Source organism: Montipora foliosa, unplaced genomic scaffold (genome assembly GCF_036669935.1).
Source record: "Montipora foliosa isolate CH-2021 unplaced genomic scaffold, ASM3666993v2 scaffold_427, whole genome shotgun sequence".
Taxonomy (NCBI): Eukaryota; Metazoa; Cnidaria; class Anthozoa; order Scleractinia; family Acroporidae; genus Montipora; species Montipora foliosa.
In genome coordinates this window covers 465,001-492,036 of record NW_027179731.1, presented here as the reverse complement: position 1 = coordinate 492,036, position 27,036 = coordinate 465,001, and the positions used below count along the sequence as shown (strand labels likewise).

Genomic DNA, 27,036 nt, shown 5'->3' with positions numbered 1-27,036 from the left:
TGTTATTTTCGCCGTTTTTGTTATAGTGTTCTTACGCTTTGTGATTAGTTGTTCTTGCGATTGCCTGCATTTCTGCTCATAAGTGGGTTAAATTGCTGATCGTCATTTTACCTAGGATGAGTATGCGCTTTACCTAGTTAAAGCAGCTATCAAAATCCCTGTCCCTCACAACCCCCCCCCCCCCCCACTTCTCAACCACGAAAGGACTGAAAACACCTCTAAATTTCCTGAAGCTCCGTCTTACACATCCCAACACATCTTTCTAATGTTTCGTATCATCTTATCGCTTTTTGCGTTGATACACTGCAACTATTAACATGAGGAAAAAAGCTTCCTTCAATGAAAATGAAAAAAAGATAAGTCGTTTTAGGGAAAGAAAAACAAAACAAAACAAAACAAAACAAATAAGCAAATTAAAGAAATGGAATTGCGCGGCTACTAACACTCTGGCTGGGACCATGAATTAGGTTTAGTTGGATTCTTCTCACAAATTGTAGTTCCTAACAAAGTTGCCAAAAGTTGTAAAAAATTCAAGAAGGCAATATGAAAGTTCTTGCTTGTAAACGAACTACTAAACCCATCAAGGAACCTGAAAACAGTACCGTAAACAAGAGCCGTGTGTTGTTAGCCACTCATACTTATTGTTACGAAAAAAAGCATTGCGTGACAAGCGTTACTTTCTATAAGCATCGCGAGAGTTCGTAATTTGTTTATCTTTAGGTTCGTGCGTAAGCGTTTCTAAATCGGTGTGTTTTGTAATCTTTCTATAATTAGATTTTTTACTGTTTTAGAAAGTTCTAGAAGCTTATTGTGAGAGTATAAAAGTAGACGAGTCCAAGCGAAGTTTTTTTAAACTAGTTTCTCACAAGCGAAGAGAATTGGCGTTACCCGTGTATAGTCAAGTGTGACAGAAATAGTGTTTATTCAAGTTGGTGGAGGCCGTGTAAGTTTATCGAGTATGTGTTGTTCAGAGTTTTACTTCGTGGAAACAACGTTCATCTCCTTGTTGTTGTTCCGACAACCCTGCGTTCAGTTTAGTTTGCAAGCTACCTGTCCTCAAAACATTCGAACTCGTAACACTTCCATTATATTTCGATTTTGACCCACTTTGAAATATTTGCATGCCACTGCCTCTATGTATCAATTGGTCATAAACATAAGTTCTTTTCTCGGGATTTCCATTATAGCTATGCCCCCCCCCCCCCCCCCCCCACACACACTGATCGTCATTTTACCTAGGATGAGTATGTACTTTACCTAGTTAAAGGAGCTATCAAAATCCCTGGGATAAAAAGCTGCTAAAAAAAAAATCAAACTAACAGCTACTTACAGACTGTGTGTAATCATAAATTCCAAGAGAAGAAAAAAGATGGCATGAAAAAAGAAAAAAAAAAATGCAAAATAAGTAAATCTCTGTTAAAATAAATAATGCATGCGCTTATGGCAAAATTTGTCTTTTAAATGCAACTATTAACACGAGGAAAAAAGCTTCCTTCTATAAAAATGATAAAGATAAGGCGTTTAAGGAAAGAATATACGAAAAGAAATGGAATTGCTAACTAATGCTCTGGCTGGGACTATGAATTAGGTTTGGTTGCCAAAAGTTGTGAAAAAATCAAGAAGGCAATATGAAAGTTCTTGCTTTTAAACGAACTACTAAACCCATCAAGAGACCTGAAAACAGTTCTGTAAACAAGAGCCGTGTGTTGTTAGCCACACAAACATATATTATATTGCGATTTTGACACAAGTTGAAATATTTGCATGCCACTACTTTTATGTATCTATTGGTCATAAACCCAAGTTCTTTCCTCGGGATTTCCATTACACCTATGTTCAGGACGCGGAAAACGAGTATTTAGAGTTTTAAAAGATGTTTCCTGTTTCCTTTTGGCGTTTTAAAGAGATACGGAGTACCCATGACATGGTGTCAATGTAATATCAATGCCAATAAAATTGTCATTCCTTCACTTTGTAGGCTTTAATAAATTATTAAGAACTAGTGTAATAATATACCGGGGAAACGCTGGGCGACTTACTATCGTTAACTCCTTGTAGCTTAAGTTGATCAGTAAGATGTGTATATTCTGACTTCGGCAAACATGATGTCGTAAGTGGATTGGTCAGTGACGTAGTAGTGAAGGCAAAGCCACTGTAATAGTTACATTGTGGAACTTCGCATTGCTTCGAATGCTTCAAAAACGTTCTCTACTTTGCCTCGTTGTTCGCAATTAAACAATAAGGTATGAGAGGATCAATTCCATGAAAGATCCCAAAAGGTCCTATAATGCCTGGGCAACCCAGATTTATTGTTACCGGAAGAAGTTGTTTCTCTCTCCTTCAATGCTTCTGTCGCGTGAAACGCCCAATAAACAAAACTTCGAGGGCTGCGATCCCCTTTCTCTAATCTCAACATTTGAACAACATGGCGATTAAAAACACACACGCTCGAGGACAACTTCCACGTGACCCGAAATAGGACCGCAATGCAAACTAAAACATAAAACAAAGTCAGTCGAGACAGCTTCTCTTAAATCCGAAGTGTCCTATAAATACTTGAGAGACTGCTACATTCTGTACTTACAGCTTCTCTCCATAGGCAGGAAAACAATGTCTAACTGCTAAGGGCCGAAAGTTTGCTGGGATCATAAATTGACAACAAACGTTTGAAAACTAAAAGGAACATTTAGTCTACTTACCACCTTTTTGTAATGGTAAATTCCCAATAAAAGAGTGGATGACATGAAAAAGAAAGAAATGAGATACAGGTAAAATCTCTGTTAAAGTAAATAATGCACGAAGGAATGCCATTAGTTTAATATTTCTTTTTTTCTTCTATTGATTCGTTGAGCAAGAACGACAACCTATCAACGGATCAATTCCAGGGGAGATTTCAATAATATGCCTTTAGATTTGGTTAAAGGAGACGGCAGGCAGGCAGGTGGTGCCGAGTGCCTTCCTCTGATCTAGTGACACCTCTAAAACTGTTTCTTTCTTGTCCAATGTTTCTCTTGAAATCCTCAGTGAACTTCAATGGGGCTCCACAAAATGAGATTCCCCTTAAATACCTGGGAGAATGCTACACTCTGTACCCAGAGCGTCTATCCATATGCGGGAAGCAAAATATTGTACTCCCTAAGGGCAGAAGGTTTTGCTGGGATCATAAATTGACAACAAATGTTTAAAAAAAGATGAAAGTAACATCTACTTACCGCCTTTTTTTAATGATAAAATCCCAATAAAACAGAAGATGATATGAAAAGGAAAAAAAAAGAGGCACAGGCAAAAGCTGTAATAAAATATATAATTCATGCATGCATGACATTAGTTTAGTTTGTCTTTTTCTGGTTTCCCTCTAAGTGGATCAATTGCAGGGGAAATTTTAAAAATTCATATGCCTTTAGATTTCGTAAAAGACGGTGGCAGGTGGTGCCGAATGCCTTTCTCAGATCTAGTGACACCTCTAAAACTGTTCCTCTTATGTTCAACCAATACAGCCGTACAACGTAAACGCCCCCCTTAAAATTAATAATAAAATAAATAAATAAAAAGCGCTGGGAGACTGCTACACTCTGTACTTACAGCACCTGTCTATAAGCAGGGAAAAAAACACTTTATATGCTAGGGGACGAAAGTTTTGCTTGGATCATATATTAAATTGCCGACAATTGTTGAAAAAAAAGAGAGAGGGAGAGAGAGAGAGAGAGAGAGAGAGAGAGAGAGAGAGAGAGAGAGAGAGAGAGAGAGAGAGAGAGAGAGAGAGAGAGAGAGAGAGAGAGAAAAGAACTGTTACTTACCAGCTATTCATAATGGAAAATTCCAAGTAAAGGGGAAGATGATATGAAATGGAAAGAAATGAGAGACAGGTAAAATATCTATTTTTTTTCTTTTCTTTTCTTCTTTTTTATTTTGATTCGTTGAGCGTGAACGATAAGGTATAAAAGAATCGATTTTAGGGGAGATCCAAAGAAATCATATCCCTTTAGCTTTCGTGAAAGAATACGGTGGCAGATGATATGTCGAATGCCTTCCTCAGATCTCCCTGTTTCTCCCTTGTCCAACGCTTCGTTCGAATCCTCAATAAACTTCAATAGAACCCCACTGTAACAAGGGTGCCCCCCTTACAGTACTTGGGAGACTGCTACATTCTGTACACACAGCTTCTCTTCACAGGCATAAAAAACGACTAAAGGACGAAATTTTGCTCTGATCATAAATTGACAAGTGTTTGAAAAAAAAAATTATGTCTACTTACGTCCTTTTTGTAATAGTAAATTCCCAATGAAAGAGAACATGATATGAAAAAAAGAAAGACATGACACACAGGTAAAACTCTGATAAAATATATAATGCATGCTATTAGTTTAATCTGTTTTTTTCTTTTCTTTCTTCACTTAAAAATGTGACAGTAGCCGTTCTAATTGCTGGTTCATTCGGTCTTTTTCTTCTCCTAGCAGGCGTCTTTTCCACCTTAGACACGCTCAAATCACAATCATCGCCCAAGGATTCGTCGCCATTGCCCACACAATGTGACAAACACTGTCAAATTGCCCAAATCAGTAAACCCCGCTTTCATTGAATCTCTTGGGCCTTCAAACGAACTTCAGAAATAACGGAACCCAGAACTGTCCCGTTTAAAGTAACACCGAAGCTCTCGTCCTTTGATGCCAACGCTGTTGTTGGCCTTCCTTCCCTTTTGATTGAGTTGGTTTTGCGGTTCATTTACACATCTCATCCCTGTTAAGATCCTACCAAGAGGAATTTTTTTCCAATTTCACCCGACTTCTTAAGGTGGGGATGTAGCTGGATTGTCGTCCATATGTAGCAAATATCGTAAAACTTTTATTCTTAGATCAAAAACGTGCTTTAACGATGCACTCAGTTGGCCCGAGCGCTTGCTAAAGATCATGTGATCTTACAACAGAATAACGAGGAAGAATCCAAACGAAAGAGAAACTGTCATGAAATAGAAAGGGGCAACAATGGGAAAACCTTTTTTTAAAGTAAATATTGCATGTATCAGTAATTTTACTTTCTTTGTACGTCGCTTTAATTGTTCGCAAAAGGATTGGGCTCTTTCTTTTTCTCCAAGGACAACCAAAAATGTGTTAGGACCATACACTTTATTGCAAAAAGGCCTTCATTTTAGTATTTCTTTCGTTTACAAGTTTGCAAATTAGCCCTTGTTGCTTCGTTCAAGGTTTATTATTATTATTATTATTATTATTATTATTATTATTATTATTATTATTTAATTTTCAGCCTAAGATCGAGGCAACAAGGACTAATTTGCAGGCAGACAAAAGAACACTAAAATCACGGCCATTTTGGAATAAAGTGTATAAATAGACATTGATTGTTAAATATAAAAAAAATATATAAAAAATATTAAAAAAATGGCTACTTACGGACTTGTCACCAAAATTTCAAATTGGAAGAGATGAGATGCGAAAGAAAGAAATAAAACAATGGTAACTTAGCAATGCAGATAGGCATGGCATTAAATTTTTGTGTAATCAATTCAACTGTGTGTAAAAGTAAAGGGTTCTTTGACTTTAACTTATGGTAATGCAGATAAGCTAAAAAATAAAAGAAATAACAAATAAGAAAAATAATTTAAAAAATTAAACAATGAAAAGCAATAAACTGGGCTCAGACAGATCTGCTCAAAACATGTCCAAATTAAGTCCTTTAAAAGAATATCTCTAAACGGTGCTCATTGCAAAAACGGTTAAACATCTAAAAAGACACCCTTGGTTTTTATCCGTCTCATATGAGCTATCCAGAAAAAAGAAAAAAAACAAAAAAACAACAACAACAAATAGGCTACAACTTAACCTGCGTAAATTGTGTAAAAACAAAACCGCCACAATAATCAAATGCCCTGTAATGCTATTTAATTTTGACCTGACTCCAAATATTACATCGTTTTAATGTATCATGATTTTTGCTTATCGGATTTTCATTACGGTTTCGCGAGATGAGGGCACATTTGGATTCCGAAAGCCCTACGCCTTTTTCTATCGCAGTCAGGGCCAAGTCTCCTTAAATCCGATCTCCATTGTCGAAGGATACGTCGTTTTCCCTTTTTGTTTCAAAGAGTTCGTTAAAAAAAAAATTAAATTAAGAAAACTGCGGTGTTAAACATATTGTAACGCATTTTAACTTGACGTTTTGTATGATACAACATACATCTTCAGAAGTAACGGTTGAACAAGTTTTAAAAAAAATCATATATGTGTAATACTTTGAGAGAGACTAGTAACTAGGTTAAGAATAATGCTCTTAACAAATCAATGTAATATAAGCAGTAAGAACTGGCTAGCTAGGCAGTTGGCGTGGGGAGGGGGGGGGGGGGTCAGGGGTGAGGGTTCGGGCCATGTAGGTACACGGGATGTGTTAATGAACAGCAGGACATGTAGGTATATGTATTGTCGGTCAAATCCGTTCTTAGGGAGAAACCTTTTTAACCTAAATTCGTGATCCGCATTTTACCTACAATACTAGACATATTTTGTTGGAACACTTAGTGAATGGTCCCTAATCATCGTGTTTCAAGATCGTAGCTTATACCATATCGCGCATCACCACATCCTGTTAAGTGATGAAAGGAAGATATTATGAATCCTTGTAGAATTATACATAAACAGCAGTTTCAACTAAGTTGCGGAGGAAGGAGGGGGGGGGGGGGGGGGTTCAAACCCGTTGAAGTCCTGAAAATTTCAGGCTTCTCTACGCAATTGCTAAAATTGCATCCATGACTGCGAGGTTCTCATGAAATATTCAAACCCAATGCTTGCATCAATTACTTTAATAAATCAATATATCAAGAAAAAAGCCATCGTACATCTACATATCTTGTGAACCTCCCTCGTCTACTCACACGGCCTTCATATGAATAATCCACCTACCCTCCTCCTCCTCTTCCATATACTTACAAATTGTCATCGTCTTGAAAAAATCTAAAACTCTCCAATTTGAAATAAATTTTACCAGTCATCTGGGGTATACTACTAATACCGGTTACACTAAGGCTACTTCCACATTTAGGGGAAAACTATGAATGGAGGGCTGAGTGTCTTACTTATATAATAACCAAAAAACAAAAGGTTAAAAAGTAATAATAATATAATAAAATAATGGCTACTTACAACCTTGTTTTAGTCGTTAATTCCAAATGGAAGAAGAGATGGCATAAAAAAGAAGGGAATGAGACACATGTAAATCATTCGTCAAAGTAAATAATGCTGGTTTTATTATTTTTTTTGCTATGCAACTGCATTAACAATTCCCATACCGATAACACCATTAGTACTGCAGATAAGCAGCTTTAAAGAAGGAACAAAGAAATGAAAAGGAAAGCGAAACAGCCACTAGCAATCTTGCTGGGACCATAAATAAGACTGTTTCTACTCATAAATTGTCGGAACGTCGCGAAAACAATACCTCCAAACCTGCTAAAAAACGCATGTTGCAACAAAATTGTTCCTGCTAAATAAATTCTTGATCCCATGATTTCCATTGTAATTTGGAATAAATGAGCACAAGAGTGGATGAGGTAAGAGAAAGGATCCCCTTTCCCCATCATAGTTTTTTTAAAATCTATTATTAGTTTCGCAGAACTTCATTACGTCAATATAACTAGCCAGTCAGGTGCCTCTCTAAAAAAAAGCTGCACAGCTAAAATTACATTTAAAAAAAGAATATCATTGCAAGAGGCCCATGTGTGGGGATCCGTCCTCTTACTTCATCCTCTGTTGATAAGCACAAGTATTTTTTTTTTCAAACTTGCACGAGTCCATACGCAAGTTGAATTTGTAGTCTTTGAACAATTTACGAGTGCTTGTTTGTTGCAAATAGCACGAAACAAATCATGTAAAAAGTTATTTTTCTTATTATTATTATTATTATTTAGACAAGTAAAAACAAGCGATATAATCTCTCGACGTTTCGGCGACTTCATGACGACATTATCAAGGGTACAATGAGAGTAAAATTAACAAATGCGAGTTCAAGAGTTTTAACTAATTTACATAGCGGAGATGGCTACAGAAATACTTTAGCACGGATAGAATCCGTTTTCACGTTCAAACTCATTGTTAATTGTTTGATGTAAGGCATCTCGTTGACAAGACAATCGGATTTGTTCATGCATTTCTTGAGAACTTTGAAACGGCCAAGGAGGTCTTCAGGGACAGCACTCGCGTGGTCGTTGTCATAGTGCTTGTGTACTGAAGATGACGTGCTTTTATGGCCATCCACGCGGGCATATAATTGCCCGCGCGTGTAGCCAACATAGCTCCCTGTATCACACAGGTTGCATCAAAACTGGTACACTACGCATTGTTGATTAACCAGCTGCGGTTTGGTCTCACATTCTTTAAGGTCTTGGCCAATTCTCCGACTGACAAATATGGGCTGGATTGTGGTTTGGAGCTTAATGCTAAGGACTTTCAACTGCATCTTAACAATGTTAGCGGAGTCTTGGTCCTTGAAGGGTGTGACTACTCGGTGAGGGTAGTCCAGACGTGAGAATAAAGACTTCAAGCGCTCACACTCCTCCGAAAAATAAAGCCATGAAGAGGATAAACGGTACGCGCGATCGAGCATAGTTTTTAATAAGCTCCGTTTGTTTGCACGGTTTAGGAGCTGATGATGATACTCTCACTATAATGCCCAACATTACTACAGCTACGGATTTCCTAAACATCCTGAACCACGCCCATCCCTCTGTCAGCTTCACAATGGAAATCGAAAAAGATGGCATGCTCCCCTTTCTCGGCACCCAGCTCCTAAACCGTGCACCCCAAATTGAGACCAATGTTTATGTTAAGCTTACTAATACTGGTTTACTTGTCCACTACCACACCCGGTACAAACAGAGCTTATTAACAACTATTCTCGATCGCGCGTACCGTTTGTCCTCTTCATGGCTTTATTTTTCGGAGGAGTGTGAGGGCTTGATTTGAAGTCTTTATTCTCACGTCTGGACTACCCTCACCACCTTATCAATTCCGCAATCAATACCTTTATCAACTCAAGAGTTGCTGACCAGCAGCCATTGCAGGCTTTGGGAAGATTGGCGGGAAATGATGTGACCCGAGTAGTCATACCCTTCAAGGACCAAGACTTCGCTAACATTGTTAAGACGCAGTTGAAAGACCTTAGCATTAAGCTCCAAACCACAATCCAGCCCATATTTGTCAGTCGGAGAATTGGCCAAGACCTTAAAGAATGTGAGACGAGACCGCAGCTGGTTAATCAACAGTGCGTAGTGTGCCACTTTAAATGTAACCTGTGTGAAACAGGAAGCTATGTTGGCTAAACGCACAGGCACTTATATGCCCGCGTGGATGGTCATAAGAGCACGTCATCTTCAGTACGCAAGCACTATGACAACGACCACGCGGGTGCTGTCCTTGAGGATCTCCTTAGCTGTTTCAAAGTTCTCAAGAAATGCATGAACAAATTCAATTGTATTGTCAACGAGATGCTTTACATCAAACAATTAACACCCAGTTTGAACGTGCAAACGGATTCTATCCGCGTTAAAGTATTTGTGTAGCCACCTCCCCTATGTAAATTAGTTGTAACTGTTGAACTCGCATTTGTTAATTTTTACTCTCATTTGTACCCTTGATAATGGCGTCATGAAGTCACCGAAACGTCGGGAGATTATATCGCTTGTTTTTACTTGTCTATGTATTACTAAATCACTGTTGTTACGGATTATTATTATTATTATTATTATTATTATTATAACTATTATTATTTTTCTTCTTCTTCTTCTTCTTCTTCTTCTTATTATTATTATTATTATTATTATTATTACATCATTATTGTTATTTTGTTATGAAAACGAGGGATAAAAAATAAGAACAACGTTCGACCGCTCCACGGCCATTTTCAAGTTCACGTTCATGGCTAAAAAATTCCGCATATATACAATTTCTGAAACAATGGAATGAAAGGTAGAAAGATGGAATCACTCTGTTTGTTTAATTTCGACTTAAGATCCCGAATAAAAAGAAACATTTCAAAAATCAAACAATCGAACTTGTTGGAGCACTTCCTCATTACCCTAAAGTTCTTTGGGATTTCACATGGCTCGTTTCCATGTTGTTCTCTTACATGGTTGCATTACCGATCGTTTATGTTCCTCCACACGTTGATGTAGGTGTTGGCTTGTAAAGCCGATATAATCTGCATCACACAGATCACACTTAAAATTATATAAAATATTATGCTGATCGACAATTGGAGGTTTAGGTTCCTTAGCTTTAAGCTCATCTTTGATCTTGTGGCTTGTAAAGTCAGGATGTACTTCGGTATTTATCTTTCGACTAAGGTCATTAAGTTGCTTGCGTAGTTTGTTTGCTGATCTCTGATCTTTGAAGGGCATGGTTATTCTGATGGGAATTTCACCTCCTTGTTGCAAGGGGCGTATGCTCCCCGTCACCTTCATTTCAACGAAAAACCTGATGGTGTTTTGTATGAGGGGCTCTGGGTAATGCAAACGTGTGAAGATCTCTTTTAGGCGTTAGCACTCTTGATGAACAAATTGCCAGTTTGAAGAAAGTTTAAAAGCGCGGTTCAGCATTGTTTTTAACAGAATGGAAGGTTTACAGAAAACCAATGGATACTGGGCTGCTTCTGCACTATCCATAGCCACGTTGATATGAAGTACAAACACTCTATTAAAAACAATGATTGAGCCAGCGAGGTTTCTTCACCCAAATTGTCATATTATGCTAAAGTGGTCACATGTCCCATGTGGCTGGCATTTAGAAAACAAAGTGTTATAGCATATGCTATTTTTCACCATAGCCTCGCATACACAATTCCATTGTTTGGGCATAGAGCTGGTGACTAGCACCTATAAATCATAACGCTTCCTCATTAAACATCACACGTTGTATCAGACTATTATAAGGGTCTGTTCCGCGAAGCCAACCAATTAAGGTGAGCTAGGCGCCAGTGGAATAGCTGAAATTCGAGGATGTGATCTATTTGCTCTTGGACAAGGCAATTCCTGGTAGAAATTAGGTGTTTTGGACTCACTCAGCCAATTAGGGTAAAGGTATCAGATGGATATTTTCTAGTCCTCGGGCTGACAGGGACGGTTTGCCAACACCTTTAGGCAAATAACTTGTCAGTGCCAGCCAAATAAGGCATGCAAAGACTTTCACTCACCTGTCTACCCATCTGGCAAGACAGGGACGCCAATCCCTGATGAGGCAAATTATTTGTCACCGACGGCCATTTAAGGCAAATGAAAGCTTTTGCTCACGCGTTATTATCATCACCATCATCATCGTCATCATCATCATTATTATTATTATTATCTACTTCGCACAATAAATATTGGTACTGCAGCTCTTGTCATAAATTTTTCTCTTTATCAAGACAATGACCTCCGACATAGAGCAACTTTCGCAGGATGTTAGCTGTACCAAACAGCGTTGATTTCTGAAACGTTGAGACCTGCACCACAACTACCACTTTCAAGGTGGCGATGAAAATTCTTAAGAACGGAGCCCACATTATCACAGGAACCACTTCTCCATGTTCCATACTCTAGCAATGTCTCCTGTCAGTTTTGAATAGTTATTAATCTTCTCAAATTATTTCTTTGTGACATATTTATCTCCTGGTAGGGCTACGTCAACAATGAGGCGTTTTCTTCTTTTCTTGTCAACAACAATTATAACCGGTCTGCCATGATCAAAGATCCAGTCAGTTTGAATGTTATAATCCCATAAAATGTTCCCTTCTTCCTTCTCTACCACCTTATTCGGCTTATCATGATACCACTTGCTATCTACATCAAGCCTATACTTCCTGCTGAGACACACCAGTGAAGATGAGAGCATCCTTGGCCCACCCAATAACGCTCGCATTATACCGCACCACTGCTACAACCCACGTGTTTATCGTCATTGTCAAATTACGACAATTGAGCTTAGACTTCAATAGTAACTTAAGTTTCTTACAGCTTCCTTCATTTTCCTGTCGACTGTAGAGTCTAAATCAAAGACACTCAGATATTTGTATCCGCTCTCCTTCGGATCACTTATGGAGTTCCTGTTGGAAGGTCAATCCCACGATTTCCTCTCCTCTTTCCTTTTTTCTAATGTCAACACAGCACACTTTGCAATACCAAATTCCATACCAATGTCTTTATAACAAATGCATATCGTCTGCAGCAAAGAGTCAAATTGTGACTCGGTCTTTTCAAAGAGTTTAAGATCGTTTATAACTAGCGAATGCTTCACTTCAGGGTTCTTTCTTTCTAAACATTACCCAATATCTGTCTCTTGCAACATCATCGAAATTGGTATCAAGGTAATAGCAAAACAAAAAGTGGTGAGAAGAAGTCCCCTTGAAAGATGCATCTCTTAATAGCGACAGAGCCCTGGTGTTGATTGCCAGCATACAAATTGGGCATTCCACATGGGCATGCTGCTTGACACAAAATCAGTGATGTTATCAGCAACACCAAAAGGTTCAAACTCAAACCCAAGAATAGGAAACCATGTCATACGCCTTCGTGAACTCTATCCATGCCATGCACAAGTTATTTTGTCGCTGCTTGCAAGGTCGCAATATAACTGGATCAATGCCAAGGCGGTCCATGGTGCCCCTTAAACCTTTTCGGCACCCTTTTCTGTTCATAAGGTAGGAGCGTGTTTGCTAAAAGGTAAAGATACGTCTTTCCTGCAAGGATTCCAGTCAAAAACTTCCACGAAAGTTAAAGAAATGTGATTGGTCGATAATCTCCTACTAGAGTGCCCTTATCCTTCATGATAAGTCTTGTTCTGTCCTCAACCGCCCAGTCCGGCACTTGGCCAACTCTAACACAGTCATTCATATATCTTCCAATTTGCGCATGTACCGGTAGGTTCGAGAAGCGCTTCAACCAGAACGCCTGTATGCCATCTCGCCCAGGAGATTTCCAGTTAGGAGCAGTCTTCAACTGCTGTCAACATCCCTCTTGCTAATTGCAATATCAGCCTGCCTCTGCCCTTTCCTGTATAACTTTTCTTCAAATTATGTTGTCCACTCTTTATTGTCATCATGATGTTGAGGTCACCCCGCAGATCTGACTAAAACTTAGTTGTGTCCTCAGGATCAAGAGGGAGTGTTTCGCCATTTCCGCCCTTAATGTTCCGGGAAAAAAAGACAACAGCCTCTGATTGGTGGCAAACAGACTGTTCTGTTCAAACTGCTTCTGTTTATTAGAATGCCGTTTCACTCGATTTGCCTTAGCACTGATCCTCTGCTTAAGCTCATTGTTGACTTGAAAACTTTTGCCTTGATCTTGTAGACCATATCTAATCTTCTTTTCTCTCCCTTCTTTCCCCTTTTCTACACGGTGTCAACCATCGATCTCATTAAAAAACCATATTTTAAATTAAAAACAAGTTAAACAACACTAAAACCGTTTCAAAAACGTCTTAAAGCATCCATTACCTTTGTACGCACTGCATTTTCTTTCCAGTTATTTTCATTCCAAGCCAAAGTAGCCAGGCCTGGAGTTGTGTTCCAGGCGCAATCTTCAAGCTGTTTCTCAGGGTAATGTTGCTCCCCTTACATCCTCTTCCTTCAGCTGTCATTCTTCAGTTTTTTTTTTTTCGCTGGATTCTTCCGACTTATTTACAATCGCTTCCACAGTTTTTCTCAAATTCCGCCATGTTAGTTATCGACCTGGCCTTCCGAGAAAATCCCAGAAACGCTTGCGCAGTGACTCTCACTCCCAGGCTCTCACTATTTTCCAAAGTGAGCTATTTCTTTATGCAATTCTATTAATTAATCGCATTTTTTTAAAATCAAAGGCAAAACAGATAACGCAGTTAAAAAACACAAATGAAAAATGCAAATAAACTAAAATGGTTTTATGCGGCTACTGAAAAAAAGATTATGCGACCATAAATCGACAACAAATATTGAAAAAAAAAAAACAAATACACTGAAAACAAAAAAGGATAAAGGTTACTTACAGACTTTTTGGAACCATTCCAAGAGCATAAGATGGCATAACAAAGGAAGGAATAAAACAAAGATAAAATAATTAGAATAAGTAATTCAGATACGCATCGCATTGTTTTGCTTTGTTTTGTTTTTTTTGTTTTTGTTTTTTTTTTTGTTTTTTTTTTTGATTTTTTAAATGCAATCGATTCAACCATAGACAAATGTGACAAACTCAATATTGTACCCAATTCAAATCCTTTGGGGAAAAAAAATGAAAAAAAAAAAAAAAAAAGCAGTTTATTACAGGTAATTCAATATCATTTAAATGTGAGTGCTACATTATAACGCAAATGAAATACAAGAAAAACCTTAACATCAAGAGTAAAAGTAAATTTAACTAACGCTAAAGCAGACAAAATGGCCGCGACCATAGGCAAGGTTCCAACTGATTCTGGTCAAATGTTGTCCAAAGGTGCTAAATTATACCTCCAAAAGCATAAGAGCTATTAAATGTAAAAGCAAGGTGACAAGTGGCCTAAATTGTCTAAAAACAAAACCGTGCGATAAACAAATGCCCTGTGTTACTTCTCAATTAAGACAAAACTTCTAATACTTTATTATATTGTTTCGATATATGTATCCGTCAAAAACCGTTTCTGTTACAGTTTTGCCATGGAGATCGGAGCCCATTCGAGTTCCGAAAGTCCTACAAAATGGATGAATGGATAAATCGGAATTGGATATATATCCTCATTATACAAAAATGCAATATAAACAGGAGTTATGTGTTCCTCGCAACTAATACACCTATTTTGGGGACGGTGCGCCAAAATAGAACTTAGAACCCGAAGGGAAATAGAACGGTACTGGCCCTGACATGCAAAAATGACGAGTTTAAATAGGAAAAGAGGTGACAAATAACTTAGGCCCTGTTTACAAGGTGGAAGGGTAACCCTAGTGCTAGGGTTGCCCCGGCAAAAGGGTTATCCTAGCTCTCACACTTTTTTTTTTTTCATCGACGTGTTTACAAGGCAGCTATGGTTACCCTGGCGCTAGGGTAACCCTACGTGTGAAATTTTGCTTGTAAAGCCGGGCTATCTTCTATCCTCGTGTTAGGGTAACCCTAGCAGTAGGGGTACCCTACCTTGCATGTAAACATTGCCTTATTACATACGAAATAGTGATATCTCTCGTTCAAAATTTGCTAACCACGGAACAAAAGAAGTCATTGTTTCAACAGCCAGTTCTGGTTTGCATATTAATAACAATGGGTGACGTCACGAGAAACGTCGCTATAAATAGTGGCGAGAGTTTACCTAATGAAGTAACAAGGAAATAAAAGGCTGGAACGGATCCAAAAACTAGGTGCTAATTAAAGAAAACGGAACAAAGACATACAGAAAATGCAACTAAATTTATGGAATAGTCTTTCTTTCACCTATTGTAGATCAATTTTGACCCAAGTATAAAATTACGCATTGGTTGTAAACCGACCTCGTAGACCGAATACTTTTTAAATGAGATTCCATTATAGCTACACTTCTACTTTCCACTTGTGGATGAGATGATGCTATAGACTCACGGGGTAAGGTCCAGGACACGGGTCTTGTGTGTTTAGTGCTTCCAGACATGTTTCCAACTGGTAAAACGTTTTAAACGAGATACGACGTACAATAATAAAGTTTCAATGCGATATCACTATCAATAAAAGTCGTAATCCAGCGTAAGGCGATTACATTTGTAGAACATTTTTTAAGAGCTAATTTAATTTACTAGTAAATTGTTATCATCTTGTCAATGTTTACATTTCTAGCAGCTTAATTTCATCAGTGAGATGTATAATGCCTGACTTCACGACATACCTGATGTTGTAAGTGAATTTGGCAACCATCGTAGTCAGCGACGAAGCAGTGACTAAGCCACTGTTATAGCGGGAACTACGCACTGGAAGGTACGGCTGCTTCAAAAACCTTCTCTACTTGGTCTTGATGTTCGCAAACAAAATTTATAAGCGCATCAATTCGAGTAGGGAAGATCCCAGAAGATCTCAATCCCTTACACAAATCTGTTGTCACCAAAGACGCTGTTTCTCTCTTCTTTAATGCTTCAGTCTGATCCTCAGTAATCTTTAATTGATAGGGCCGTAAAACTCGAGTGTCCCCGTAAGAGACCATGCAGACTGATCCACTCTGTACTTGGGCTCGTTTTCGTAAGTAGGAAAAAAATCATTTTGCCAAAAGGGCGGGAAGTTTTACTAGGTCCATGAATTTACGACTATGTGATGTTAAAAATAATAATAATAATAAAATAATAATAAAATGCAAGTAAAAGAAATGGCACGGGAAAAGTAAGAAATGAGACACAGGCAAGGCCTATGTTAACATAAATAATGCACGATTGCATGTATGCATGTACATGTATGCTTGGCATTAGTTTATTATTATTATTTTTAATGTCTTCCTCAGAACTAGTGACACCCCATATACAGTTTCTCTCTTGTCCAGTGCTTCTCTCTAAACCTCAGTAAACTTCAATACGGCCGACATTAGTGCCTCCTCAGAAAACTTCGGAGGCAGCTACACTCTGTACTCAGACTCCTCTCCATATGCAGGAAATATAAATAATGCTTTTACATAGCATTACATTTTCAGCAATCGCTTCAACTATTCACATATTAAGTAAACGCTCTTTCACCAAAAGTCGTGCAGATAGGCTGCTTAGAAGAAAGAGGAAAAGAAAAAGGAATCGAGCAGCTACAAACAATCTCGCTGCGACCGTGAATTACTCTTAAAAGGGTGCTGCTCAAAATTGTTAGTCGGGAACGTTGCTAAGGAATATAGCAAAAAAGTTGCTAAACGTGAAAAAAAAAAAGTTGGTCCTTTAAATTTTAAGTTGTTTACGGACTTCTTAATCCAGCAAACAGTAGGTAGTTGGGTGGCCTGACATAAGCTAAAAGTTGCGAGGAACTAATTCTCGTATTGTAGCAAACTTTGGCCCAAATTTAAATACTTGAGTACTGGACCGACAGTCATGGCGACCACAAACGCCTTTGAACGCTCGTCAAAGAAATGGTTTTCTACGCCTAAAGCGTTATAGAAAGAAGATGCTTAATTAACAGGTGTAGCTCAAAAGGTGAAAAAGAACGTTTAGATTGCATCTTTAACAGACGAAGCAGCATTTATAAGAGCAAATGGGTAGGAAACGCTCAAAAAGGGCTCCAGTTGGTCAATTAATGAAGGAGGAGCGGCTGATACTGGTAGCGCGAATAACGAGCTCTATCGTAAACTGAAGGACTCAATTGAATGTCTTAAGTCACTCGTTGTGGATGGTTTTGCTGACATACGCGAAAACTAAAACAAATTACGGCAGGAAGTTAAATTGGATCTGAAAGCAGTGAAAGTATACCGTCAAAAAATTTAGAACCGAGTTTAAATTTGACTCATAACGGTGTCGATATCTTGAGCGATGTTGAAACCGCTTACCTCCTCCCCACCCCCCCCCCCTCCCACCTGCGCCCTTTCAACCGTGTTGAATCATGTTGAAACGAAGCTCTATCGATAATAAATGACTTTAAAGCCCTTAAATTTTGCTTCAAGAACAATTCAACATTTCTTTTGTTTTCGCGAATGTTGAATGAAGTTGAAGCCGCTTGCCTCCCTCTTTCAACGTTGTTAGGTATGGGCGTGCGCTAGGCGTAATAATAATAATAATAATAATAATAATAATAATAGGACATTTATAATGCTCAAACTCCATAAAATGTTAAAATGCGCATGACAAGATTAAAAACGAACTATAAAGGTTAAAAAGCTTAGATGACAATTAATAGTAAACTGGTAGTCCAAAATGCCGACAAATCCCCGATAAAAGTGTCAAAAAGTTGCTTAAAAGTTTCTTCTTTATTTCCAAGGAAAAGTTGCTGAATTTCGAAAAAGTTGCCCAAAAAATGCCATTTTTTTCTTATACTTGTTTGCACTTTAAGTTTGTTTTGTTGCGGTTTAGATCATTTTTTCCCCGCGTAAGGTGTGTTTTGCCACCCGGATTCTTCCGAAGGTAGCCAGATTTACCCCAGCCTGTTAGCTTCCGCAATAAGCTTAATCGGGCCTGCATTTGCACATTCTTCCTAGCTGGATTCTGAATCACTTACAGTGTTGTCCGGCATCTTAAAAAACGTTCCACGTGATGGGGTCCACGGACTCAAACGATTTTAGCTGACTTTTATTTTGAAAGCTAATAAATGGAGCTACAAAAAGGGAAAAAATGCTAAAAAAAGACAAAAGTTGCCAAAAATGGCAAAATTGGCCGAAAATCTCAAAAGTTTCCGAAAAGATGCAAGCAACTTGTGGCTAAGCCTAGCAGTAAGTGTCGTGGTAGTGTAGTGGTTAAGTGAAGGAGTTATTAATCAAATGTTCCCAGGTTCGAGTCCTGCGAGTCCACACATTGGAGTTCGGCTTTTACAAAAACAATAATTTATTTCCCATGATCGCTATAAAGCTTTCAGTGTCCAAAATGAACGATAATATCTCACTTGGAGGAAATTGACAATTAAGAATAAATCCTTCGATTGAGGGAGAGACTTGGTTGATACAAGGCATGTTATGATGTGGTGAAACCGTTTGCCCACCTCAGCAGTCAACATCATATGTCAACAAAATCGAGCGGATATTGAAGCAAATGTTGAAGTTTAATGTGTATTTGGAGCTTTCAAACCTTTTTTCCTGAAGGATGGCAAGTTTAAATCAGACACGATGTATGCCGTATTCTATAGTTTCAAAGTAATATCACTGCTAAGAACATTTCTAATCCTAGTAATTTGGCCACTCCATATTGATTTTTTTAAAAGAAATAATTTAACATATGGGGAACTTATGTTAGCTTATTGACAGTCTACTTCGAGTAGATTAAGTTCATCAATACGATGTGCATTTCCTGAATTTACAGCAAACTTGAAGTCTAAAATCATTAACAAGCCACATAGATTTTGACTTAATAAATGGTATTTATCGTGAGATACTTCTAACAAGGCCGCCTGAGTGGTCTGGAAAATCAGCCCGAGGGCGAAGCACCAATTTTTTTGCTGTGTGTGTTTTATACGGCTCAATTAAAATACTCATTTATATTAAAAATCCTTAGCTTCCCCGGGATTTTAGGTTTGTTGTGTGAATGACTAGGTATAACAACTTACTCATGTGTCTATAGAAATATATCCAACCGTCAAAATGGCTATAGAATATCATCATCATTATCATGAATCCTTATGGCTCCCATTGCGGCATAGGGCCGCTATGAATATGGATGTCTTTTAATGGCAGATTAATCCGTTATATCATTTCCATAAATCCTCTGTCAATTTATCGTTGCTTTAATCCTAAACTCCAAGTGAAAGGAGGGATTTCACGAAATACAAAGAAAATTAATGCGAACCTATGTTAACTGAAACATTGCATGTAAAAGTGGCTTGACATTATTTTTTATCCCTTCAATTATTCGCAAACGGAAAGCCCTGTTTCTTTTTCAGCAAAGGTACTGCAGCTAAGCCGCTTAAAATAAAAATAAAAAATAAAAAATAAAAAAAAGGGAAGAAAGAAAGAAAGAAAAGGGAAAATATATTCAAAAAGTATAGTGACGCCGCTACCAAAAGAAATGTGACTAGAACCAAAAAGGAAAGCAATTGTTCAAAAAGTAAATAAGATAAATAAGCAAGCATTTTGTAAGAACAAATTCCAGGTGGAAGACATGAGATGACAAAGAAACAAATGAAACAAAGAAACTCCGTACTTCGAATAAATAATGCATACTGGCATGGAATTAGGTCTCAATTCAATCGATTCAACTAAAAGAGGGTAGTAAAAGGTTCTTTCGCTTTAAATAATCTTAAAGCGAACAAAATGATAAAAAGCAAGATAAAACAAAACAAAAACAACGAATAAGAAAACCGCGGCTACTTATGTAACAAAAAGACTATCACCATATAGTACAATACTAGACATATCTAGTCGGAACAAATAGCGAATGGTCCAGAATCATCTTGTTTCAAGATCGTAGCTAATGCCACTTCCCCCTCTCCCCAATTCAATGTTGTGTGACAATTTTTCGGGCGACTGCTAGTAGTTGTGAAAATCAATATTGTTGGAGGAGGGAAACGGAGATGAGTGTTCTATCAACTGTGACGAGTATTGTAGGTAAGTTACTAGGCCTTTTTTGATATATTAAAATTCAGTTTAAAAAAAGAAGTTTAGAGGACAATTACAAAAAAAACTGGATGGTATGTAAATATTTTCACACTCCTTACAACCTGATCCTTTCGTTTTTGTCCTCACTGCCTCAAAATCAAGCTGTATATATTTGGTATTTCGAAAATGGCCTCTTTGAATGCAGGTTACGCTCAGGCCTCTACATAATTACGGAAAATTACATTTTACACAATGAGACAAGATTTTTTCAACAGCTCATAACTCGACAACAAAGGATTCAAAACAAGAAAATTATGGCTACTTACGATCTTGTTGCAATAATTAATTCCAAATGGAAGAGGAAATGACATGAAAAAGAAGGGAATAAGACATAGGTATATTCTTTGTTAAAGTATTAAAATATCGCATGCTTAGGGACACCACCTGTTTTTTTTTTTTTTTTTAATTTTTTTTATGCAGTTCCTCTACCAATTAAACTGGCTGTGACTATAAACTATAGTCTCAGACAGATATGGCTTAAAAATCGCAATTAAGATGAAGTCTCCTTGATTCCATTCGGCATTGTCTAAGAAAAGGTCGTTTTGCCTTTTTGTTTCAAAAGTTGATTATCTGCTCCAAGTGCGTCCGAGTACGTCTCTCACTAAACTGTGTCCGTGGAATTTGGAACAAACTTGAAGCCGACTAACAAAAAAGAAATCGCATTAGGGCTAGGCAAAATATTTGTAAGAAAAATTAGAAACTGAACCATGGGAAAAAACCTAAAATCTTAGCACATGTCAAGTCACACAATTCCAATACTTATATAGTCCTATTACAATTATTGGCGCTGAATTCTCTTTTAGGGTTGCATTATCACTAAATTTATTTCAAATTTCAATGCAGGTTATATCAGGCCTCTCCATAATTACGGAAAATAACATTTTACCCAACAAGACAAGATTTTCTCAACAGCTCATAACTCGACAACAAAGGATTCAAAACAAGAAAAGAATGGCTACTTACAAGCTTGTTGCAATAATTAATTCCAAATGGAAGAGGAAATGACATGAAAAAGAAGGGAATAAGAAATAGGTATATTCTTTGTTAAAGTATTAAAATATCGCATGCTTAGGGACACCAGCTGTTTTTTTTATTTATTTTATTTTTTTTTTTTTTATGTAGTTCCTTTACCAATTAAACTGGCTGTGACTATAAACTATAGTCTAAGACAGATATGGCTTAAAAATCGCAATTAAGATAAAGTCTCCTTCATTCCACTCAACATTCTCTAAGGAAAGGTCGTTTTGCCTTTTTGTTTCACAAGTTGGTTATCTGCTCCAAGCGCGTCCGAGTAGATTTCTCACTAGACTGTGTCCGTCGAATTTGGAACAAACTTGCAGCCGACTAACAAAAGAGAAATCCCATTAGGGATAGGCAAAATATTTGTAAGAAAAATTAGAAACTAAACCATGGGAAAATACTTGAAATCTTAGCACATGTCAAGTCACACAATTTTAATACATATTTAGTCTTATTACATTTATTGGCACTGAATTCCCTTCTAGGGTTGCTTTATCACTAAACTAATTTCAATTTTAATGCAGGTTACATCAGGCCTCTCCATAAATACGGAAAATAACATTTTACACAATAAAACAAGATTTTTTCAACAGCTCATAACTCGACAACAAAGGATTCAAAACAAAAAAATAATGGCTACTTACAAACTTGTTGCAATAATTAATTCCAAATGGAAGAGGAAATGACATGAAAAAGAAGGGAATAAGACATAGATATATTCTTTGGTAGAGTATTAAAATATCGCATGCTTAGGGACACCAGCTGTTTTTTTACGCAGTTCCTTTACCAATTAAACTGGCTGTGACTATAAACTATAGGCTCAGACAGATATGGCTTAAAAACCGCAATTAAGATAAAGTCTCCTTGATTCCATTCGGCATTGTATAAGAAAAGGTCGCTTTGCTTTATTTTTTTTCAAAAGTTGGTTATCTGTTCCAGGCCTGTCCGAGTAGGTTTCTCACTAAACTGTGTACGTGGAATTTGGAACAAACTTGCAGCCGACTAACAAAGGAGAAATCGCATTAGGGATAGGCAACATATTTGAAAGAAAAATTAGAAACTAAACCATGGGAAAATACCTGAAGTCTTAGCACATGTCAAGTCACACAATTCCAATACATATTTAGTCTTATTATATTTAGTAACACTGAATTCTCTTTTAGGGTTGCTTTATCACTAAACTAAATTTAAATTTCAATGTAGGTTACATTAGGCCTCTCCATATTTACGGAAAATAACATTTTACACAATAAGACAACATTTTCTGAACATCTCATAACTCGACAACAAAGGATTCAAAACAAGAAAATAATGGCTACTTACAACCTTGTTGCAATAATTAATTCCAAATAGAAGAGGAAATGACATGAAAAAGAAGGGAATAAGACATATATTCTTTGTTAAAGTGTTAAAACATCGCATGCTTAGGGACACCAGCTGTTTTTTTTTTTTACGCATTTCCTTTACCAATTAAACTGGCTGTGACTATAAACTATAAGCTCAGACAGATTTGGCTTAAAAATCGCAATTAAGATAAAGTCTCCTTTATTCTATTCGGCACTCTCTAAAGAAAGGTCTTTTTGCATTTTTGTTTCAAAAGTTGGTTATCTGCTCCAAGCGCGTCCGAGAAGATTTCTTACTAAACTGTGTCCGTGGAATTTGGAACAAACTTGCAGCCGACTAACAAAAGAGAAATCGCATTAGGGATAGGCAAAATATTTGTAAGAAAAATTAGAAACTAAATCATGGGAAAATACCTGAAATCTTAGCACATGTCAAGTCACACCATTCCAATACATATTTAGTCTTATTAAATTTATTGGCACTGAATTCCCATTTAGGGTTGCTTTATCACTAAACTAATTTCAAATTTCAATGCAGGTTACATCAGGCCTATCCATAATTACGGAAAATAACATTTCAAAGAATGAGACAAGTTTTTTTCAACAGCTCATAACTCGACAACAAAAGATTCAAAACAAGAAAATTATGGGTACTTACAAACTTGTTGCAATAATTAATTTCAAATGGAAGAGGAAATGACATGAAAAAGAAGGGAATAAGACATAGATATATTCTTTGGTAGAGTATTAAAATATCGCATGCTTAGGGACACCAGCTGTTTTTTTACGCAGTTCCTTTACCAATTAAACTGGCTGTGACTATAAACTATAGGCTCAGACAGATATGGCTCAAAAATCGCAATTAAGATAAAGTCTCCTTGATTCCATTCAACATTCTCTAAGGAAAGGTCGTTTTGCATTTTTGTTTCAAAAGTTGGTTATCTGCTCCAAGCGCGTCCGAGTAGGTTTCTCACTAAACTGTGTCCGTGGAGTTTGGAACAAACTTGCAGCCGACTAACAAAAGAGAAATCGCATTAGGGATAGGCGTAATATTTGTAAGAAAAATTAGAAACTAAACCATGGGAAAATACCTGAAGTCTTAGCACATGTCAAGTCACACAATTCCAATACATATTTAGTCTTATTACATTTATTGACACTGAATTCCCTTTTAGGGTTGCTTTATCACTAAACAAATTTGAAATTTCAATTCAGGTTACATCAGACCTCTCCATAATTACGGAAAATTACATTTTACACAATGAGACAAGATTTTTTCAACAGCTCATAACTCGACAACAAAGGATTCAAAACAAGGAAATAATGGCTACTTACAAACTTGTTGCAATAATTAATTCCAAATGGAAGAGGAAATGACATGAAAAAGAAGGGAATAAGACATAGATATATTCTTTGGTAGAGTATTAAAATATCGCATGCTTAGGGACACGAGCTGCTTTTTTACGCAGTTCCTTTGCCAATTAAACTGGCTGTGACTATAAACTATAGGCTCAGACAGGTATGGCTTAAAAATCGCAATTAAGATAAAGTCTCCTTGATTCCATTCGGCATTCTCTAAGGAAAGGTCGTTTTGAATTTTTGTTTTAAAAGTTGGTTATCTGCTCCAAGCGCGTCCGAGTACGTTTCTCACTAAACTGTGTCCATGGAATTTGGAACAAACTTGCAGCCGACTAACAAAAGAGAAATCGCATTAGGTATAGGCAAAATATTTGTAAGAAAAATTAGAAACTAAACCATGGGAAAATACCTGAAGTCTTAGCACATGTCAAGTCACACAATTCCAATACATATTTAGTCTTATTACATTTTTTGGCACTGAATTCCCATTTAGGGTTGCTTTATCTTTAAACTAATTTCAAATTTCAATGCAGGTTACATCAGGCCTCTCCATAATTACGGAAAATAACATTGTACACAATAAGACAAGATTTTCTCAACATCTCATAACTCGACAACAAAGGATTCAAAACAAGAAAATAATGGCTACTTACAAGCTTGTTGCAATAATTAATTCCAAATGGAAGAGGAAATGACATGAAAAAGAAGGGAATAAGACATAGGTTTATTCTTTGTTAAAGTATTAAAATATCTTATGCTTAGGGACACTAGCTGTTTTTTTTTTACGCATTTCCTTTACCAATTAAACTGGCTGTGACTATAAAGTATAAGCTCAGACAGATTTGGCTTAAAAATCGCAATTAAGATAAAGTCTCCTTAATTCCATTCGGCACTCTCTAAGGAAAGGTCTTTTTGCATTTTTGTTTCAATGTTGGTTATCTGCTCCAAGCGCGTCCGAGTAGATTTCTCACTAGACTGTGTCCGTCGAATTTGGAACAAACTTGCAGCCGACTAACAAAAGAGAAATCCCATTAGGGATAGGCAAAATATATGTAAGAAAAATTAGAAACTAAACCATGGGAAAATACTTGAAATCTTAGCACATGTCAAGTCACACAATTTTAATACATATTTAGTCTTATTACATTTATTGGCACTGAATTCCCTTTTAAGGTTGCATTATCACTAAATTAATTTCAAATTTAATTCAGATTACATCAGGCGTCTCCATAATTACGGAAAATATCATTTTACACAATGAGACAAGATTTTTTCAACAGCTCATAACTCGACAACAAAGGATTCAAAAGAAGAAAATAATGGCTACTTACCACCTTGTTGCAATAATTAATTCCAAATGGAAGAGGAAATGACATGAAAAAGAAAGGAATAAGACATAGGTATATTCTTTGTTATTTAAAGTAAATAAAGCATGCATTCATGACAGTAGCATCTTTACGCATTAGCGTCGACTATTCCCTTTGAAGGGCTCTTTTTTATTAAAGGTATTGCAGATAAATTTCTTCTAAGAAAGAAAAAATAAAGAAAAAGGAATCATGCGGCTACTTTCGCCTTCGTGCTGGAACCATGAATTAGGCTGCTCGTAACTAGTTGAAACCTTGCCATAAAAATATGGGTAAAAGTTGCTACTATTAAAATGTTTCTTACTTGCGAAAAAGATACGCATTATATACAGTTTCCATGCAATAACACTCTTAATCACGTGTAAAGTGGTAATCACATGATTTCGAATGCGAATGGGGAATAAATAATGGCACCAGCCCTAGCCTGCGAAGGCCTGCGAGAGGCTCTTAGAAGGACTAGGGTTGGGAGTAGAACGAGAGCCTGCTCGCATGGCTTTGTATTTTGAATGTAGCGTTCAAATGTTTTACGCAAAACACTGATTGACTGAAATTAAATTACATGGTGACTCACTATTTACAAGCTCCGACAACAAGAAAGCTACTTCGCTTTGCAGAGATGAGGTGGTCAGAAATGCGTATGAGAAAATTGTAGAATGTTGCAATTTTTACCGTAACTTTACATAGTTAATCGTCGAGCAATGCGATGCAATGGCTTCTCTGCTGAAAGGAAAGGAAGTTCTCCTTCTGTTTTCCACAGGTTTCGGAGAAAGTCTTATTTTCCAACTGTTTTTCGTAGTGGTCAAAATACGAGGGCCATATCGTGATCATGTCACAGTGGTAGTTTCCTGTCCTCTACAAAACACTATCGATCACTATTGATCACATTTTGACAGAAACTTGCTCCTTTCGGCTGCCTTTGTTGCTGATTTAACGATAGAGGATCTCTACACGATTTTAGCAAGTATTTGGATAAGGTTAAGCGGAAAAGGCGGCTTTCACAAATGATTGTTCGATCTCCTGGTAACTCCGCGACACTCCAATACACTTGAAAACAAAATATCATTCACATTTTTAGGTTATTGAATTAGCAAAATATCAGTGATCACAAATACTCCATAAGCCTTTAAAAAAAATAGTGTAGGTGTAAGAATATATTATGTATCTGTCTAGTATTAAAGTGTAATGTGGTAGTTTTAATGTCTGTATATTTCATTAACATAATTAAAAAGATAACTCCGCTTTGCTTTACCAAAATGTGGCAGCAGTTCTGGTCGACGAGTCTGACACATTGGAGACGCGGACGTGGAGAAGGCATTTCTCAGTTAGTTCTGTTTCGACTCCCGTGATTAGTGTGAAATCCGAAGGACGGAGAACTATTGGGTTAAGAATGAGGCATGATACCTCAAGTAAGCAACATAATATTTCCTGATCAAAATTCCGATGTCAGATGTCAGCATTGTAAAGGGTCGGACACAATATGATGCCTTACTTGACGCAAAAGAAGAAGACAATTCTTCAAATTCTTTGTTAGACCACGCGTAGTAGTGGGAAAGTAGGTGGGTTCATACTAAGCTTGGTAAGTATACCTCAAGCATACTTGAGGCGTACCTCAGATGTGAACGGGTCTAATTTCAGCGTAAGTAGGCAACTTTTTAGCCTTGGAAACGCGTGTTCTTCAAAGCCGCCGAAGTACACTTTCAAGGTACGTTCAACCAGGCTTACTAGTTTACTTACGCCTTATCAAAA

General features: G+C 37.1%; 1 pseudogene; it reads left to right on the top strand.

Moving 5' to 3' along the window:
• Window positions 1-8,672: 8,672 nt before the first annotated feature.
• On the top strand, window positions 8,673-9,325 carry LOC137988774 (uncharacterized; annotated as a pseudogene).
• Window positions 9,326-27,036: the final 17,711 nt, after the last annotated feature.